This window comes from Rhinatrema bivittatum, chromosome 3 (genome assembly GCF_901001135.1).
Source record: "Rhinatrema bivittatum chromosome 3, aRhiBiv1.1, whole genome shotgun sequence".
NCBI classification, from domain to species: Eukaryota; Metazoa; Chordata; class Amphibia; order Gymnophiona; family Rhinatrematidae; genus Rhinatrema; species Rhinatrema bivittatum.
In genome coordinates, this window is record NC_042617.1 from 90,192,181 (window position 1) to 90,213,032 (window position 20,852).

The window sequence follows — 20,852 nt, forward strand, 5'->3', positions numbered from 1 at the left end:
ACTCTCCAGTATTTTAGTAGTCTCCATTAATTTAACCTCCACCAAGATTTTCCAACCTCCTCCCTAATACCATTTCTATGAGGAGAGATCACATCTCCTCTTCTCCAGTCCTCCAGAACCACTCCCATCTCTAAAGATTAATTGAACAGATCTATCAGTGGGAGCCACCAGATCCTCTTTGAGCTCCCTTGATATCCTAGGATATTTGCCATCTGGCTCTATAGGTTAAAGCACCATTAAGCTTTAACCCGTACGCCCTATGGCATCACTTCATATTTATTTCCTACCTTATCTTCTTTCCAGCTTGTTTCAAGCTTCCAAGTTCTCTTCCCTGTTGATTGTAACTTTTGACTCATTCCTACTTACTGTTTATCTTTCGTTTACTTGAATAGTTACCCCAGTTTTTTATTCTTGTTAATTGTAAACCGATCCGATATGGTTATTTACTATGAAGGTCGGTATATAAAACTGTTAAATAAATAAATAAATAAATAAATAAATAAATAGGTCTGTTCGTTTTCTGCTGTCCTAGTTCCAAACAAACTCTTTCTTCTGTAAACAGCGTGGCATCTAACCCACTACCACATACAACTCTGCCAACAATTAGTGGTCCTTCTCCAGGCCCTTCCTCAGTGACACGGAGAAAAAGAGTTTATTTGCTTTTTTCTTATCACCCACTACAGGAAGAGGATGGGGAAACAAGCAGATCAGATAAAACCGGCTGTCATTATCTGCCATCATATCCTCAGTTTCTAGGCATCATCTGAGAATGTATAAAACACTCCAAAACATTTGTGGTTTGCAGTTTGAAATCCAGTTTGGTTTAATGTGAAACATATATAATCCACAAAAAAAAAGTTCACCATTGCCCCCAAACACTTCTTTCATGTTTCAGCAGCCAATCCCTTTGATTTATTGACTGTTCGACTGTTTCAAAGTAAATAGCTTCCTTTCTTATTCTCTGTCCATCTTCGTGCCAAATATTAATTCCCATATACCAATCACAATGCCCTGCCAGAGGAAGGAACCCTAGCAGTTTCAAAAGCTTACATTTTAAACTTTGATTCTAAGTAGTTGGTTAATAAATTGATTCAGATATTTCATAAGTGAAAAACCATACAGGAAAAAATTCCGGAGCTTTATAAACAGCCATACCTGATTTTCTAAAAAACTGTATGTTTGGTGTGGTGTCATCAGAAACAAACAGCGGCATGAGGATATGTTACCAGCGAACACTGAAACATTTGCTTGTAATTTAAGCTTACTCTAGGCAGCTGAGAATTAAAGTGAACCTGAGAGGTTATGAAGCATCTTTCACCATCTCTATTACTAGCTATGACTTCTTGTGAGCAAATTGTATATTTTGAATTTAAATTATATTATAAACTTTAAGGAATGCTCAGGCAACTGTGGAGCAGGCTGGCTGGCTACCATAGCAGGCTTTAATGATTGGGAGTGCCCACTATTGTAAACAAATATTTTTTTATTAAATGGTTTATGATAGGAATATAAACCATCAGCATGGAGATATCCCAGAACAGTGGTTCTCAACCCAGTCTTTGGGACACATCTAGCTAGCCCATTATAGACAAATCTATCTCATACATATACATATAGAAACATAGAAATGACTGCAGAAGAAGACCAAACGGCCCATCCAGTCTGCCCAGCAAGCTTCGCACTTTTTTTTTTCTCATACTTATCTGTTTCTCTTGGCTCTTAGTAACCTTTTGGTTCTATTTCCCTTCTACCCCCACCATTAATGTAGAGAGCAGTGTTGGAACTGCATCTAAGTGAAATATCTAGCTTAATTAGTTAGGGGTAGTAACCGCTGCAATAAGCAAGCTACATCCATGCTTATTTGTTTACCCAGACTATATAATTCAGTCCTTGTTGGTTGTTGTCTGTATATAGATTCACTTTTCTTCATTCCCCCTGACGTTGAAGCAGAGAGCTATGCTGGATATGCGTGAAGTATCGGTCTTTCTCCCCTGCCATTGAAGCAGAAAGCTATGCTGGATATGCGTGAAGTATCAGTCTTTCTCCCCTGCCGTTGAAGCAGAGAGCTATGCTGGATATGTGTGAAGTATCGGTCTTTCTCCCCTGCTGTTGAAGCAGAGAGCTATGTTGGATATGCGTGAAGTATCGGTCTTTCTCCCCTGCCGTTGAAGCAGAGAGCTATGTTGGATATGCGTGAAGTATCGGTCTTTCTCCCCTGCCGTTGAAGCAGAGAGCTATGTTGGATATGCGTGAAGTATCGGTCTTTCTCCCCTGCCGTTGAAGCAGAGAGCTATGCTGGATATGCATTGAAAGTGAAGTATCAGGCTTATTTGGTTTGGGGTAGTAACCGCCGTACAAAGCAAGCTACTACCCACTTTTTTGTGAATGCAAATCCTTTTTTCCACATTTCCTCTTGCCGTTGAAGCTTAGAGCAATGTGGAGTCACATTAACCATGTGTATGTTTATTGAATAAGGGTATTATCTCTAGGCAGTAGCCATCATTCCCGTGAGCCACCCACTCTTCATTCACGTCCTCTAGACTTTATGGATCCACAGTGTTTATCCCACGCCCCTTTGAAGTCCTTCACAGATCTGGTCTTCACCACTTCTTCCGGAAGGGCATTCCAGGCATCCACCACCCTCTCCGTGAAGAAATACTTCCTGACATTGGTTCAGAGTCTTCCTCTCTGGAGCTTCAATTCGTGACCTCTGGTTCTGCTGATTTTTTTCCGACGGAAAAGGTTTGTCGTTGTCTTTGGATCATTAAAACCTTTCAAGTATCTGAAAGTCTGTATCATGTCACCTCTGCTCCTCCTTTCCTCCAGGGTATACATATTTAGATTCTTCAGTCTCTCCTCATAAGTCATTCGATGAAGACCATTCACCCTATTGGTCGCCCTTCTCTGGACCGCCTCCATCTTGTCTCTGTCTCTTCAGAGATATGGTCTCCAGAACTGAACACAGCACTCCAGGTGAGGCCTCACCAAGGACCTGTACAAGGGGATAATCACTTCCCTTTTCTTACTCGATATCCCTCTCTCTATGCAGCCCAGCATTCTTCTAGCTTTAGCTATCGCCTTGTCACATTGTTTCGCCGACTTCAGATCATTAGACACTATCACCCCAAGGTCTCTCTCCTGCTCCGTGCACATCAGCCTTTCTCCCCCCATCGAATACAGTTCATTCGGATTTCCACTCCCCATATGCATGACTCTGCACTTCTTGGCATTGAATCTCAGCTGCCATATCTTCGACCACTCTTCCAGCTTCCTTAAATCCCGTCTCATTCTCTCCACTCCTTCCAGCGTGTCCACTCTGTTGCAGATCTTAGTGTCAACCGCAAAAAGACAAACCTTACCTTCTATCCCGTCCGTAATGTCGCTCACAAAGATATTGAACAGGACCAGTCCCAACACGGATCCTTGCGGTACACCGCTTAAAACCACTCTCTCTTCAGAGAGAGTTCCATTTACCATCACATATTGTCTTCTGTCCGTCAACCAGTTTGCAATCCAGGCCACCACCTCGGCACTCATTCCTAAGCTTCTCATTTTATTTACCAGTCTCCTGTGCGGGACCGTATCAAAAGCTTTGCTGAAATCCAAGTAGATGACATCAAGTGCTCTTCCTTGATCCAATTCCTTGGTTACCCAGTCAAAAAAGTCTATTAGATTTGTCTGACAGGATCTTCCCCTGGTGAATCCATGCTGCCTCTGGTCCATCAATTCTCCCGACTGTAGATAGTTCACTATTCTCTCTTTCAACATTGACTCCATTACTTTTCCCACCACTGAAGTGAGGCTAACTGGTCTGTAATTACCAGCCTCTTCTCTGTTCCCACTCTTGTGAAGCGGGACCACCAATGCTCTTCTCCAATCACTCGGCACCACTCCCGTTTCTAGGGATCTATTGAACAGGTCACCCAGCGGACCCGCCAGCACATCTCTGAGCTCCCTCAGTATCCTGGGATGAACTTCATCAGGCCCCATAGCTTTGTCCACTTTCAGTTTCTCCAGCTCTTCCCATACATTTTCTACTGTAAATGGAGTTACATCTACTCCCCTCCCCTCCAGTTTCTTGTTAACTAGCGACAGTCCTTCTCCAGGGTCCTCTTTAGTGAACACAGAACTGAAGTATTCATTTAATATTTCTGCTATTTCTTCGCCTCTTTCCACACATTGATCCTTTCCATCTTTCAATTTCGCTATACCACTTTGAACTTTTCTCTTTTCACTGATGTATCTGAAAAATGTTTTGTCACCTCTCTTTACTTCCTTGGCAATCCTCTCTTCCGCTTGACTTTTTGCCGTCTTGATTAATTTCTTCATCTCCCTCAGTTCTACCAGATATTCTTCTTTGTGCTCCTCCCTTTGGAATCTTTTATATTTCTTGAATGTTGTTCTTTTAGCCTTTATTTTGTCAGCTACCTCCTTTGAGAATCAAATAGGTTTCATTTTTCTTTTGCTTTTCTTTACTTTTCTAACATATAGATTAGTTGCCTTGGTAATTGCTCCTTTTAGATTGGTCCATTCTTGATCCACATCTCTCTCGTTCTCCCAGCCTTTTAATTCTTCCTCCAGGTACTTCCCCATTTCATCAAAGTCCGTGTTTTTGAACTGCAAAACTCAGGTCTTTGGGTTTCTTTTCCGTATCCTTTTTGTGATAGTAAACCATACCGTTTGATGATCACTGGTGTTGAAGTGGGAGCCCACCTGGACATCAGAGACATTATCTCCATTAGTGAGCACTAAGTCGAGTATAGCTCCTTCTCTCATGGGTTCCATTACCATTTGTTTGAACAAAGCTACTTGCAGGGCATCCACTATTTCTCTACTATTATTAGATTCTGCAGATGGGATTCTCCAGTCTACATCTGGCATATTAAAGTCTCCAACGATCACCACATTTTCTGTTTACATGGACTACCTCATCACATTCTCTCAGACCGCGGGATCCAGTTTACTGCTAGTTACTTGAAAGCCTTGTGTCAAAAATTCAGAATAATGTTGGACTTCACCTCTGCTACCACCCCAAGAGCAATGGGCATACTGAGTGGGTGAATCAGGAACTCAAGGCTTTCCCGTGAGCTTATGTCAACTTAAGGCAAACCAATTGGGCTTCCTTGCTGCTGTAGGCTGAGTTGCCCAAACAACCACATCAATGCCTCTTCTGACTCTTCTCCATTCTATATTGTCTCTGGATGTCACCCATGGATTGCCAAGCCTCACCCCACACTGAATACTTGCCCAGCAGCTACCTTGATGGGTCAGGAACTTCTTAACCTATGACAGAAAACTCATCACCTCTTAAACCAAGTGGCAGGTTGCTTTAAGACCCAAGTAGACAAGAAATGATGTCCAGCACTTCTCTGAGTCCCAGGATGCTTGTCTGGCTTAGCACAAAAACCTTTCACTTATGAATGCCTTCCCTGAAATTCACACCTCGGTTCAATGGACCCTTCCCGATAGTATGACAACTGGGTCTGTGTGTTATGATTGGCGGGTCATGGGACGGCCCTGTGAGACACCGCACTTACCCCTGACGCCTCCAGACAGCACCCATGGCAGAGTCGCTGCTTCCTACAAGGACTGCTCCATGTGGTAAGAAATGCTGCCAGCTGCCGCTCCCCTCGTCCTTCTATAGGCACGCATGCACACCCAACAAGCACCTTCTTAAAGGGTCTGCGACAGGAATAGAGCCATGGCGCCCCCTGATGATGTCATCAGCCTTAGCCCTTATAAGGGTCCTTCAGCCAGCCTTTCTTTGCCTCAGCACGAGCTTTCCTCGTATCCTTGTATCCCAGTGTGTGTTGCTTGATTTGTCTTTGCCTTGCCTGTGTTCTCATCCCATCTTATCTGTGCTTTGTCTTGGTCCTGCTTGTTCCTTGCCTCCTTGGTCCCTTGCCTTGCCCTGTCCTTGTCTGTCTGTCTGAGTTCCTTTCACCTTTTCCCTTGGCTTGACTCTTTGGTTCTGACCTTGGCTCTGGATTGGATTCCCCTTGACTGCTCCTGGACCTGACCTCGCTTGTATGCTGCCTGCCCCTGTCTCTGGCTTGTTCCTCACTTGTGCTGCCTGTTGCCTGCCCCAATCACTAACTTGTCCACAGTCTTTGTGTATGCTGCCTACCTTGACCAATGCTTGCCTGGACCAATGCCTTGGATTGCCCTAGGGGAACCACCTAAGTCCTACTGGCCCCTGGAACCCAAGGGCTCAAGGTGAAGCTCTCGTCCATCCCACGGCAGAGCCTCTCTGACAGGCAACAGGGTGGACTTTAGTGAGTTTGCTCACTAGGTGGTGCCAACCACTCCTTGGTACCATAAGTCCACACTTCTGAAATGCTTTACATGGGGTTTGGGGGTGGGGGATTGCTGGGGCCAAGTGCTTTCTTTTAATTTACATTTTGGCAGAGGTTGGGGCCGCCTCAACTGCCGGCCCAGGGTTGCGATGGGGATGAGCACTGAACCCTGCTCAACCTCCCTGTTTGCTGTGACTTTTATTTTTTGGGCCAGCAGCCCTTTCAGGCGATGGCAGTCCCTTGAGGTTGGGATCACCATCGCATTAAAGGGCCACTCACTGTGTTCTTTTGTGCTGCAGTGTTTGACAGCGAGAAAAAAGATCACGCCATACCACTGCAATGCTTTCGCAGTGACTCCCTCCCCCCCCCCATGATAGTGGGACCCCTCCTGCAATTAAACACCGTGGCTTAGTGCATCTAGGGGTAAGAGGCTAATGTTATAAGGTGTGAGTTAAAACTGTGCATTGAAATTCAGTGCATAGTTTCTTAATGCATAGGTTAAAACATTTTTTAATTTCCAATGCAATAAGCTAATGGCATGATGATGCTTTGGGAGTTTAAAAAGTGCACTAATCACAAAATGTGCACAGAAACCAGGCTGCTTGCACATTTTAACTTAGGAGAAGGGGAGAGTCACTCAGACATGATTTCTGCACATAAAAATATTTATGCGCATAGCATGTTGTCCATGCATAAATCCTGACTACAGGTCCTGGTACCAGAACTCCAGCTTTTACCCATAGATTTACTTTAGCGTTGGACACTTTACCCCACCTCTGACAAGGAGTAAAATTTCTAGCACTAAGAAAGCTTGTTAATGCCTTCATTAGCATGGAATTTCCGTGTAAGGATGCTAAGCGGAACGCACAATTTTACACACACATTTGTTGAGTGTACAACTCCTTCCTGGATTAGGAGTAACATTTGGGAGCAAACAATGTGCACACAACGGAGTGCAAAACGGTACACGCAGCTGAATGCACCTTATTACATCAGGCCCTAAGGTATGAGGAGGGCATGCATTGATGTTGGGTGGGTGGAGAAACTCTGCTGGATGCACAGGCTGATGATTCTCCGTTTTATTTTTTTCTTTTGAATAGATTCCTAAGTTTATGGAGAAAAGTCATTTTGTTCCATTTGGGCTAGAGCCATACATTTTATTTCTTTCTTTATTATAACTTTTATATAGATCTACCTATCCCGAACATTTGTGTATACGGACAGACAAAGCGAATTCATAAGCGATTTTAAAAAGTATGAGGTGTCTGCCAGCCTTTGTGACAGAACACAATTTATGCTATGCAGATGTGAGAAACTATGCAGCCTGGTTAGTTTAGCTGATGTGGAACTAGCCCCCTTTATTTGAGGGTTTCAGCTTGCCTTATGAAAACTATTACAGAAATGCGTGTTTTCAATCACATGACCTGATGACTGTAGCATTCTGTATGCGGTTTCACACGTCCAAAAATACCATTAGAATCTCTGCAGTTCTGTCAGAGGGATGCAGAGGACTTTAAAGTGCTACAAAGCCCACAATGGATAGGATGTCAGTGATGTCATAAAGATCAGATTAGGTACTGTGACTTGCATATTGTACCACCAATGTGACCAGGATCTGCCTTCAAAGGATCCTGTCACTAATCCAACTTTCTGTTATTCTCAGTTCCTTGATATCGGATGTCTGTTGCCCAAATATAGGGGCCCATATATGGAGCCGTAATAAAGCAGCAGCATGCATTAAACACCAAATTCAGGGTTTAATGTGCATGATTGATAACATTAGCACAAGTGTTACCAATATTAAAAAAAAAAAAAAAGTATCTGGTGCAGCACTAGGAAAATTTAAATGAACAAAATGTAAATGCATGGAAAGTTGCTCATTAATTTTAACATGGTTTAACATGGATCACAATAAATGTCATGAGCCATGGTAAACTGCAGAAGCTTAACCATACCTCCATAATCCTTAAAGGGGCAGCTAGCCCTAAGTTTGGATCTCCTCTGGCCCCAAATTTCCCCTGTCCCAAAGTAAAGATCCCCCCCCACCCTGCCATAACTCTCTACCTCCCACCCCTCAACAGAGATATGCAGATAGCCCTAACCCCTCAAACCACACCCCCACACAACTTCCCAAAAGAGAGGGCCCTCCAAGTCCCCCAGACTCCTCTCTTACCCGAGCTCAGCCTCAGGTCCATGGGGCAGAAGCAATGCCCAACTCCCCCTGCCTCGCTAGCACCAAAATATAAAATGGTACCAGCTGACCTGAGATTCCCCTTTGTTGGGTGGTAGGGGGGGCTATGGCAGGGTGGGAGGTGGGAAGGGAAATGCTTTCTTTGTGGGGAACCAGTGCCAGGGAAGGATATGAATTCAGGGCAACCTGGCTGTTTCAGGATCTGGTCCCAAGAGGGCTGGAAACATGCAAACAGTACCGTGGTGGCAATGGATGCAAGTTTCTGGTTGTGGGAACCTGGGAGTTTCTAAAAGTGTTAATGTATAGTTTGAGCATTGCTTTGTAAATAGGACTCATAATTGGGATTGTGCATTTTGTGGTGTAAAACATTGCCATTCACATGCATTCAGGATGGAAGCTGTTCCTTTTAAATATAATACTCAGGATGTCTGCGAGATTCTCACTCATAGTTCTGCGACTTTCCCATTTTTCTCCAAAATTGCCACCATGCAAGGGCAAATTTTTCTTGACCTTATTTCTGCTGTTCTACGGAAGTTTAAAGGGTCTCTCTTTGAGTCGTTCAGGTGGAAACTCCTGTATGCTTGAAACAGTGATGGATTAGCACTGTCGGTGCTGTCAGCCCCTAACCCCCTCCCCCTCCCTTTAAGATCGGACAGGGACAGGGAATCCCACACGGGCCAATCCTGTATCGTGCGGTAGGAAGAGCTGCGTTAGTGCCTACGGCACCCGCGGTTACCGCCCGCACAGAGCAGCTCACCTACCGCGCGATCCTGAAGCCTAATTATATGTAAATGTAAGCCGCGTCCGAAAAGCCTTAGTCCCGCGCAACCCAGGATACTGGATAGAGCGCCTATACAGGATCCTGGGTGCGCGGGCCTAAGGCTTCACGCCACGCTGGTATCTGTCATTTCAAATGTCATTTGAAATGACAGATACCAGGAAGCAACGGCGGCGACAGCGCAGAAGCAACGGCGAAAGGACTTTTCAGTGTCCCCCCTCCTCTCGGAGCAGGGCGCGAAAAGCTGCCTTGCTCCGGGAGGAAGGGGGACACTGACAGCGACGAAGCTTTCCCCCAGCCCGGACACCGGCGAAGCCAGAAGACAGCGGCGGAGAAACGGCGAAACGACTGTCAATGTCCCCCCTCCTTTCGGAGCAGGGCGGAAAAGCCGCCTTGCTCCGGGAGGAGGGGGGACACTGACAGCGGCAAAACTTTCCCCCAGCCCGGACACCGGCAAAACTTACAATTTTGCAGCCATGAGCCACGAGCAGGAACGCGAAGATCTGGCTCCGATAGCTCCTCCCGACAAGATGGCCGCCTGCACGGGGAAAGAGTACAATTGGCCGCTCAAGACGTGATGTCGTGACGTCACGTCTTCAGCGGCCAATTGCACGCTTTCCCCGTGCAGGCGGCCATCTTGTCGGGAGGAGCTAAGGCAGGCCAGATCGTGTTCGTGCTCGTGGCTGCAAAAAAGTAAGTTTTTTGCCGGTGTCCGGGCTGGGGGAAAGTTTTGCCGCTGTCAGTGTCCCCCCTCCTCCCGGAGCAAGGCGGCTTTTCCGCCCTGCTCCGAGAGGAGGGGGGACATTGACAGTCGTTTCGCCGTTTCTCCATCGCTGCTTGTGCGCTGTCAGTGTCCCCCCTCCTCCCGGAGCAAGGTGGCTTTTCGCGCCCTGCTCCGAGAGGAGGGGGGACACTGACAGTCGTTTCGCCGTTTCTCCGCCGCTATCTTCTGGCTTCGCCGGTGTCCGGGCTGGGGGAAAGCTTCGCCGCTGTCAGTGTCCCCCCTCCTCCCGGAGCAAGGCGGCTTTTCGCGCCCTGCTCCGGGAGGGGGGAGAAGAGACAAGCGGCGAAACAACTTACTTGCACGGGGGAAAGCGGTCTCCGTGGCAGCCCCAGTCCTCTCCCCTCCTCCCGAAGCCAAAAAAAAAAAAAGCTTTTTTTTTTGGCTTCGGGAGCAGGGGAGAGGACTGGGGCTGCCACGGAGACCGGCACCCATGATCGCGGCCGGGGCAGGTGAGCGGGGGCTGGGGGAAAGCTTGCCACCTACCCTGACCCCTGCCTCTACCGCCTGGGTCAGGGTAGGCGGTAAGTTTGCAGGTTAAACGCGCGACAAAGCGGCAGGGAAAGGTAGCGTTAGTCGGGGCGCGGGTTACGGGATGCTAGGGGAATAGCTAATTCGCTCGTTTGCATGCAATATCGCGCTAATTCGCTCGTTTGCATGCAATATACATGCCGCGGGCGGAAGGGGTTACCCGGGGAATTTAGGACGCGGTAGGAGTAGGTTAAAGGGGATTCGGGATCGCAGGAAGGGTTAACGCGGCCGGAACGTGAGTTAAAAGCGGCTTAGGAGCAGGGTAAATGCAGCCGCACTTTACAGGATTGGCCCGACAGTTTGCTGTGGCAGCTCAAGGGTACATTCTGTGACACAAATTAGAACATTTTGAAGCACTTTGGCAGACATTTCCATCTTTTGTATTACATTACAAAAATGAAATTTTTTTCAACTTTTCTGTATAATTTTTTTTTTGACTGGGAGAAGAAAAAATATTTCCCTCTCCTTTTCTCCCCATCCCTCAGTACGAGAGGAGATTTCAGGGATGGGGGAGAGGAGAAGGAGAGGTTAGAAGGACCAGGAATGGGGGAGGAGAAGGTGAGAGGATTTGGGATGGGGGGGGGGGGAGGACTGGAGATAAGGGAGATGAAAAAAAATCAAGGAAGGTGGGGAGGAGCAGGAATCTGGGTTGGGGGTGAGAGGGAGGTTCTGGGATTGAGGAAGGAGAGGAGGGAAAAGGAGAGGTTGGGCAATGGATCTGGGGAGAAAGGAGAGGTAGGAAGGAAGGGGGAGGTTCCAGGATCTGTGAGATAGAATCCAAAATCAAGAAAGTGAGGATCTGAATTCCTGGGGTGTCCCTATTATGCTTCGATACTGCTTCCTCTTGCATCCCTCCTACCCATTCACAAACCCTGCACCAATCTGTTCTCTCTCGCCCACAGACACATTCCCAGCTGATCCCCTTACCTCCCCAAAATGATCCCCCTTTGCTCTGTAGGCTCCAGGAGGCCCTGCCCCTCATCCTCTTCCCTGCAGGCTGCCTGGTAGGGGAGGGGCTGGATCAGGAGGCAGAGGGCTGATCTCTGCTGAATGAGATTCAGCACAGCTGGAAAGCAGCAAATCTTCAGCCAATCTGCTGGCCACCCGCCTGCTCCGATTTTTGCCATCCTAGACACAGGCCTAGTGTGCCTACTGAGAAATTCAGGCTTAGCTCTAAAGTGTTTTTTGGCAACCTCTTTAAGGGTGCCCAGGAGATGAACTAGCATGGTCAAAACATTTTGTGTGGCCTAATACCTCAAAATCAGATGATCCAACTGACTTAATGCAGCGTTTTAGATGAAATTTTAAAGCTGCCTGCAGAACTGAAAATTCCTGCTTGGATCAAACTTTTTATAATAAGGCATTTACCGGTAATTGACATAAAAAATGACAGCATCACTTCTTGCATTGTTTTGCCAGATAAAGTCTTCCATGGTATTTTATTTTTTTTTAAGGATTTTCTTCTATCTTGTACTCTGAGTAAAAGATTTTAGGAAACCTTACCCAGGATTTTTGTAGCCTTAACTTTTCTAGAAATTCATTTTTTCTCATTATTGTCTTTTTATATATTCCCACTGCAGATGCCTTGTCTGGGCAACTCCTGAACCTGGCCAGCCACAAGGGCTGGAAATCAAACTCTTTTTTGTGCTGAGCAGGGAAGGTCAAACCCAGTCCTTAAGAGCCACAAGCAAGCCGCATTTTCAGGATAGCCACGGATTCCATTGTATGTAAATGTATCTCATGCATTTTCATTGTGGATAGCCTGAATACTAGACTTGTTTCACTGAGGTCTCATCAAAGATGTGCCTACCTATACAAACCTGTAAATCCACTGATCAGTTTATCAATTCAAGAATCCTAGAAAAAGAATAATCTGCATTCAAATTCATTCCACAAGGAACATGTTCCTTTAATCTCACAATCTATTCAAATTCTATTTTTTAACGGTAAATGTTTGCAGTTTCCAGCTTGTTTGGGTTTATTTACATTAGCAAATTTTCAAATCTACAATTCATCAAATAGGTAGTAGTAATCACTAGTTCAGCATCCATTTTTCAATTGATTTGAATGAATGAATTCTTAACTTTCAATGATCTTAGGGTACAACCTATGAAGTTAATGGCACTTGAAATAATATGATGGGATCTACAAGTAATACTTTTATTTATGTAAAATTCATATGGCTGATCTGATTGTTATAACTCTTTCCTTTTTAGATACTTACAAATCCTACAGTAACCTCACTTATATGATCCAAGATCGAGGCTGCTAACCACTGACTACCGTCTTTAGACTGATCTTTGAATTCACTATGCACAAGTAAATCCTTCAAATCATTTGATCCTCTAAAGGTTATGAATGGAAATATATCAAGATAAAATGCTAGGAAAGAATTCTGATAAAGGATAGAATGGTTTTTCTTTTAAAATGGACAAAAAAAATTCACCTTGTCTTTAAAACCATGTAAGAATTCTCACCGTAATTTTACGTACATTTCCCTTTATTATCTTGCTTCAATAATAAATTTTGACTTATTTTACTCACATTCTCTTTTACCCTATTGTTGTCCTGTTTAGAATATCCTTCCATCAAAAATCTATCGACTAAATTCTCTGCCTCTAGAATAATCAGTCGTAGTAGTAGAATAATTTAGTTTGATTATTAAAAGTTGATCCCTGGTAGGTATTCTGCTTTTTCAGAGATGGATAATATGCCCTTTTATGGTGTAAAAAATAATTTGGTGCATTAGGTTTATGATACAGTTTAGTTTGAATATAGTTATCATCATCCATTGTTAATATCAAATGGCCCCAAATTATACAAAATTCCTGACTAGCCTAAGATAATTTCCAATTAATATCATTATATAATCAAGAAATGCAGTTAGTTCAATAAAATAATTTTCCTTTGGTCCTTTCCATATATACAAAATATCTATAAATCTTAATGAAAGACTCACTATAAGATTCTATTTCTTCAATATTCTATTTCTTCAATATTCTTCAATATTCTTCAGTTAACAAATGTATCGCTTTAACCATTATGTAAGTTACCATGTTACAATGTAAGTTATCTTGTTACAATGTAAAATAAGCAGTCCCTGCCTTATTGGTTTCTTGTTTCATGTAAACTGATGTGATATCTCGATTGAATGTCGCTATATAAAAGCAATTAAATAAATAAATAAATACATTTGATCTGAAAAACACTTGCACGAGTGGTTTCTATAGCTGGCCTCTTCCATTATAAAAAAAAGAAGTGTCCACTATAGAAAAGAAAATAATTGTATGTAAGAATAAATTGTACAAACTCAACTAATATGTAAATGTTTAATGGCATTTAACTTAATAAAAAAATCCCTTTGTATCTAAAGCACTCTTTCTACAAACATCCTCAAATGTCAGTCAACAAACACTGATACATTTTCAGTAAGAGAATCAACAGATGATGCCATGGGGTAGACAGAAGGTTTAGCTAGATTTTTGTGTCCTGGGCAGGCAATAGAGAACAGGAATCTTAACATGTCTTGGGGGGGGTTATTTTCTAAGGCTGTTGCACACGAATAGGGACTATTCACGTGCGATAGCTTGCCAGGGGCGGAGTCGGGGCGGCCAGGAGGCGCACACGGCGCTATCTTCGCTGGCGGCGATAAGGTAAGACACGTTATCGCCGCCAGCAGCGCGCCAGATAGCGCCACCTTTCACGGTGGCGCTATTGGGTGTGAAAGACGGCAGCGATACCGCGGTGGTGAGATCGCTGCCAGCTTTCGCAGGCCCGCCCCCCCGTTACTGCCGGGATTCAGCATTCTCTGCGAGAATGGAAAATCCCGGCCTTAGAAAGAGGAATGCCTTTCTCTTTAAAGACAAGGAATAAATGATCAAAGAATCTCATTACTAATTGATACCTGTATATCATAAGTATTTCTGTCTACCCACAGGCTCTTCATACATCCATCAATCTTTTAAATAGGAAAGCATAACTTTCTCAACAAAAGGCAATGTACTAAATTTCCCCTAAAGTCACATGCAATAAAAGCACTATTAGCATGTGTAAACTAGGATTATGTGCACTATTTACACTTTTAATGCACATAATTTTTTTTCTCACACTAATAATGCTTTTAACACATGTATTGGTGAGTTCAAGTGCAAAAACAATGCTGCAATGCAAAATTATGTACAGCAGCTCATTAGATATGAACACAGCGCTAAGGCACACACAATAGCTTCACAAACACACTACCACTCAAAAAAAATATATATATTCCTCCAAAAGGTGTAGTTAAGGTTTTTCTGATTAAAGTTAGTAGGTAACTTTCATGCTTACTTTACCTACTGGACTCATTTGCATAAATTTCCATCGCTCATAAGTTTGAAAACTAAATGCAAGTTAATGCACATAACTCTGGCAATGTTCAGCGCAGGTCAGCACTTCAGCCTCCAGATGTTAGTGATTTTGTATTCCAAGATAAGAACTCCATTATGTATTTATAGTTCCATAAGCATAATACTTTATTTTTAGGTGCAGGGCTGCTTTTATCTATATGCAGAAGGAGTAGTTGTCCTGAGCCCTATATAGCAAGGGGCCCATTACATGAGCACAAAGGGGCAGATTTTAAAAAGTTGCGCGAGCGTGTACTTTTGTTCACCCAGCAGGCGGAGGAGGCAGTGTGTGGCTGCCCTCTTATTAGCAAGCACAGAGGAGGAAAGCTGCAGCAGTGGGCCAACAGCATCAGGGTAATAACTACAGTACCTTGGAAATAACTGAAAGGTAGAATATAAATACAATAAATAACTAAATCAGATTTATTGGAGGAAGGGAGAGAAAGAGGAGTGTGCTGAGGTTGGGGGAAGCAAAGGAGGATGGTAGTGTCATAATCTGGTAGGCTGGAATCAGGGATCACCTCCACAGAAGCAACACAGGGCTCCAGGGCAAGACTGGAGATGGCCTTCCGTCTATACCAGCCACCTCCCCTGCAGGTTGAACCTTGGGTTCTGGTAGCCAGCAGTAATTAACTGGAAGCATGCCTTGTGCTGGAACACGTTACAGGCTGGGAGCTGGGGCATGGTACAGGCTGGGAATTAGAACACTGTACAGGCTGGGAGATGGAAACAGGCACAGGCTGGGAGCTGGAGCATGGTATGTGCTAGGAGCTGGAGTATGGTACCGGCTGGGAACTGGAACATGGTACAAGCTGAGACTGAGGGCAGGCAGAAGTGTATACAGACAGGGCAGAAGCTATGGACTGGAATCAAGGCCTGGCTGGGATTAGAGAATAAGGGCAAAACCTGAGACATAGAACACGGGCAAGGTCTGGGAAACAGATAAGGGACTGGACTGGACTGGACTAGGCAGGACAGAACCGATGACAAGACAAGACTAGACAAGGACAGGACTAGAACAGGCAACAATAAACAAGAAGGCCCAAACAGGGCTCAAGGCTGGCTAGGCAAACCTAGAAGGTCCAAAGGACACAAGGCAGGAAAGGGAGTCCCAGTAGGTCACTGAACAAGGCAGGAAGACCCAAGAGGCACAGAGCAAGGCAAGGAGACATGGAAGGCCACAAAGCAAGGTAAAAGGCCTATGTAGGCCACATGGCAAGGCAGGAGGCCAAGGTAGGCCATAAGGCAGGGCAGAAGGCCTAGGTAGGCCACAAGCAAGGTAGGCGGCCTAGGTAGGCCACAAGGCAGGAAAGCAAGGCAAGGAAGCACAGATGGCCAGGTCAAGGAGCCAAAGTGACTCGATGAAGAGGTAATGAAGGAATGGACAGGCTGAGTTAAGTAGGGTTGGAATCACTGTCCCATCAGATTAGCAAGAGGGCAGCTAGAGCAGCTGTGAGTGAGATTCGCTTATGACATCTGCTAGTGGGGAAAGCTGCATAGTGGGCAAAATCATGACAGATAGTCAATATGGAATAAATAGTAGGGGGCCCATCCACAAAAGTTTGTCCAGGGCCCCTTAAGTAATTAATGCGGCCCTCTCTAGCTGGAAAAATCTGGATATTTCCAGATGTGTAAAAAAACTCAAGAGAAAAACTTTTCTGGGAATGCTCTGGGAGGATCTTGCTATGCGCACTCAGTTCCAGATTTGATATCCTTGGAAATGCATGGTGAAGTTGAAAAATGCTTCTTATAGTTAGTTTTTATGAACACATAGATTTATATTTCATGTTAGATGTGAAAAAAGTAATGGGCCTGAGCAATCTGGATATTTGAAGGCCTGTATGTGTACTGGCATATGTATTAGCTTAAATTAGGGTTGGTGCTTCCATTGTTAGTATTCCTAATTTTATTTTGTTTTTAGAATACCATAGTGTAAATAAGGGAAAAATACTTGCATTCTGTAAGCCTGGTTGAAAGAAATCCCAGAAATGCTGCAGTGGTTAAAAACAGGGAAAGACAGGCTGAGAGAGCCAGTCTGTGTTTTTATCTCGTCCATGCCTGATTACCTTCTATGGTTCTTAAAGAACAGCAAAAGCAGGCTTCAGCCATGTCAGATCAGAAAGGATTCAGCTCCTGTTATTACAGAGGAAGCAGGACTCATAGAAAAAAAAAGAGAGTGCACTGAGAAAGCTGCAGCTGTACCTTTTGAATCAGCCATGTCTGCAGGGAAGGGAAAAAGGAAGTGACATCAGCACAGGTCTCCAGTAATGTAAATCACTCTGAGAAAACCAGAACAAAAGTATTGAAACCAGTGCCAACTGTTGTAATTATGTGTGTTTGTGGATCCTTGGGTGCTGTGTAGGTGACCACGCCCACGGGGAGGAGCCCCGTGAGGAGCCACAGCACTGGGCTAGACTCATACTACACAAATATAAGAGTTCTTTTATTAAACAGCTTGAAGAGAGCCACCAGAGGTGGCAGTAGTGAGGCAGTCTAGTAGTTGCAGTCTCAGGGACCTCGGCAGAGGGAGTCCTTCTTTCCTTGATGACGTCAGGAGGTTCCGCAGCAGGTCTCCCAGCGAGGAGATACTGTGGATGGGATAGACTGAGAGTTAGAGTACTCACTAGGTGTTTGCTGTTGATATGCGATTCCACCAGGTCTGTTGTAGAAGGTACAGACACTGAGGCAGGGAGAGCAGGCCCTCGAGGAGCGAGTACCTGTTCCCTGTAAGGCACCTGAAATAAAGCAGAGGGCCCCCGAGGAGCGGGTACCCAGGTTAGCATATACCCCGAAGGGCAAAGAGAGAGAGAGCTTCCTGCGGCAGCACAGAAGCAGCAGAGTAGCGTAGACAAGAATGGATTCAAGTCCTTGCTAACTCGGGGAGCTAGCAAATGAGTGAAGGTAATATACCCGGATGGTGTGATGTCAGCAAGAGGGAACACTCTCGAAGTTCGCTCCAAGGGTGGTACAAAGACGTGGGTTGCGCGCGCGCAACCCTTAGTAGATACCTGGGAGGAGCAATGGCGGGAGGCTGCACCATAGCCATTCCGGGGACGCCAGAGAGGTTGGCTTGTAGACGCTGCGGTAGCCATCTTGCCCAGGTAAGCGGGAGGAGCCGTGAATAAGGTGAGGCAAACGGGGCGAAGCCGTCGAGGACCGACGGATGCAACACCAGCCTAGATGTGAGCAAGCATTGAGCAATCCCTTCATATAATTTTATTTCAAAAGAAAGCTTTAAAACATTTTTAGAAGATAAAGTTGGATGGTGTTTCACAGAAAGCAGTTGGAGCCAACATAAATCTATGGGAGGTCAAGGAACTGCACCATTCCAGGTTCTGTGTGTCAATAGTTCCCCTGTGACAGCTAATTTGCATGGTCGCTGACGTTAGCTGCAAGAAAGCCTTGTGCTTAGCTTTTTTGTAAAACGGCTGTGCAAGGATCAAGGAGCTGTGAGTTGACTGTGTTTTAAGGATGTGCACTGATTTTTGTTTTTATGTCATTTTTGTTTTGGGTCGTTATCTGTTAGATTTCGTTTTTAAAATGGTTCGGGAGGTATCTATTTCGTGCTTCCCTACTTTCGGAGTTAGTGTGCACTAACTAGAAATGTTACCAATAAGTTAAAAAGTGTCAATTGGGGAGCATTTCATTAGCTAGAGGTATGGTTTGCATTCCCATTGACTATCTCCTTAGTTACTTGTTTATGTTGCCAAGGTTGCAAGGAGGTGTTTGTGGGGGGATGGCCAGTGCCTAGTAACAAATGTAAACAACAAGTGCTCACCAGCACTGACCTTTGAGAGCACATCTCTCCTATTTTACAATCTCTACACTGGCTCCCTATCTCCTTCTGAATACAATATAAGCTGGCAATGCTCATCCACTCCTCAATCCACAACTTAAACTCCCCATGGCTCTCCACAAAAATAAAAATCCACACCCCCACCAGAAAGCTAAGATCAACTAACCAGAAGCTACTAGATGTTCCACCCACAAAACTCACACACCTAGTAGAAACCAGAGAATGCGCTTTCTTATCTATTGGACTGCTCCTATGGAACAGCCTACCAAAAACAATAAGATGTCTCAGAGAAAGATCACTATTCAAAAAAGTCCTAAAAACTTTCCTCTTCAAGAGAGCATTCCCGAACCAAGATGACAATGGACTACCCTCAATCGGTCCCCCGGTAGGGATGCTACCTAGCCTTCTACTCCCCTCTCTGATGATCCCTTGTCACATGTTAACTCAATCCCTGATGCCTGTCCTCCACCCCCCCCCCCCCCCCAAGATTTTACAGTACCTTCCCTCCTCTCTATTGTCTGTATACATTCCACATTGTACCCCGTTCTGATCATAGGAAGGGCGGGTAATAAATGCTTTAAAATAAATAAATAAGAAAGCATTCTGCAATCTCTCACTGCATACGCTGTATACAATGACATGTTTGCTGGACCCAGGTTTATAAGGCGCTAGATTTTTACTGCAATATTTATTGTAAAACAATAAAAAGATTTTGATGCAAAAATAATTTTATGGGGAAATTTCATGAACAATGCTGACACAAATAACTTAAAGAAAAGTAGTGTTTGTAAAATTGCTCCCAGGGTTTTTCTCCTCTCTGTAGAGCTGGGGCTGAACTTCCCATTCCTCGCTGGTCTGTGTTTCTTGTGTAAGTTTGGGGGAGGGGGAGGAGTAAAAGATGGGATCCCCCTTCACACTGTCAACTTTTTAATCGCAGTTATGCGGGACCCATAGTTTGACAATGGAAGGTTTTCCCTTCCCAGTGCCACTGCTATCCTTTCACTGAGCACCAAATTAATTTCTATCTCCCCATAACCTGGTATAATATTTCTGCTGTTCTATGCTTTCCTTTGCCTGCTGGGTAAAGCAGTATTGGTTTTGCATGATTCATGAGCAGGACTGGATGCCTGGCACAGTGAGTGCGGTATTCATGGATACTGTGAAATTCTTTGCTTACTATGAGCGCATCCCATACTTTCACTACAGTGTGCCTCTCGTGCAGCCCTTCAGACAGAAGATATTACGGCTTGCAGCATCACCAATGCTAGAATTTGGAAGGCACATACATGGATGGAGACCCAGAAACATTTAGAGTATGGAGATTTTCTTCAGCGTCACAAAATCATATTTTTTCCTGATATTTGTTTGCCTTGGCACCATAAATATTTGGATTGCACTGTGGGAAGCAGTGTGGCAAACATTCTACATACAGCCAACCCTACGCTGCACTTCTTCACCTTGGATTTTGGAGTAATTCTGCCAAATTCCCAACAGGCATTTGCATACCATGGGGCTTTCCCTCAGCCAAATATCTGTAATACTGATAAAGGTACAGCTATTCCTCTCTGCTGTTGCTGGCATTCAAGCAGCTCTATTAGGGTTTGATTCACCCAAAGTCAAGTGACCGAAAATTTTCTGACCCAGGCCGGCCCAGCGGCTCAGTGGCAGTGCTGTGCACTACCATTGGATGATCTTTAGCTCAGATCTTTGGCTCCCTGGGTTGATCAGGGCTAGGTATACTGCCGAGGCAACTTTCACAGTCCCTGGGAGGAAGGACTCCCAGTCACTGTGCAAGGATGACACCTAGTGGCCAGATTTAGGGCCCATTATTGCAAGGTTCTGGAAGGAGCCCTGCTGCATGGCCTCCGGCTGAGGACCTGTCACTGCAGCAACTAGATTAAAGTAAGCTGGGAGGGGATATAAAATTGCAGGAAAAAAATCACTGGGTATTTGTAAATGAAGGCTCATGGCTCCAAAACCCAGCCCTGATTATGACTGAGCTGAAAGCCCAAAGGAGCAGGAAGAAACTGGTGGGTTAAAAAAAAACATCAACTCTATCCCCAAATGTATTAGTGTAAGGATGCATTTATTTTCTAT

General features: G+C 44.8%; 1 long non-coding RNA gene across 2 annotated transcripts; it reads left to right on the forward strand.

Moving 5' to 3' along the window:
- The first annotated feature begins 9,906 nt into the window (after positions 1-9,906).
- Positions 9,907-13,739, forward strand: LOC115088558. Of its 2 annotated transcripts, none has more exons than XR_003855804.1 (3): positions 9,907-9,958; positions 12,158-12,300; positions 12,794-13,739. It is a non-coding gene; the product is annotated as an uncharacterized LOC115088558 (long non-coding RNA). The 2 variants fall into 2 exon arrangements; XR_003855803.1 differs by lacking the exon at positions 9,907-9,958 and adding an exon at positions 10,441-10,498.
- The last annotated feature ends 7,113 nt before the right edge of the window (positions 13,740-20,852 follow it).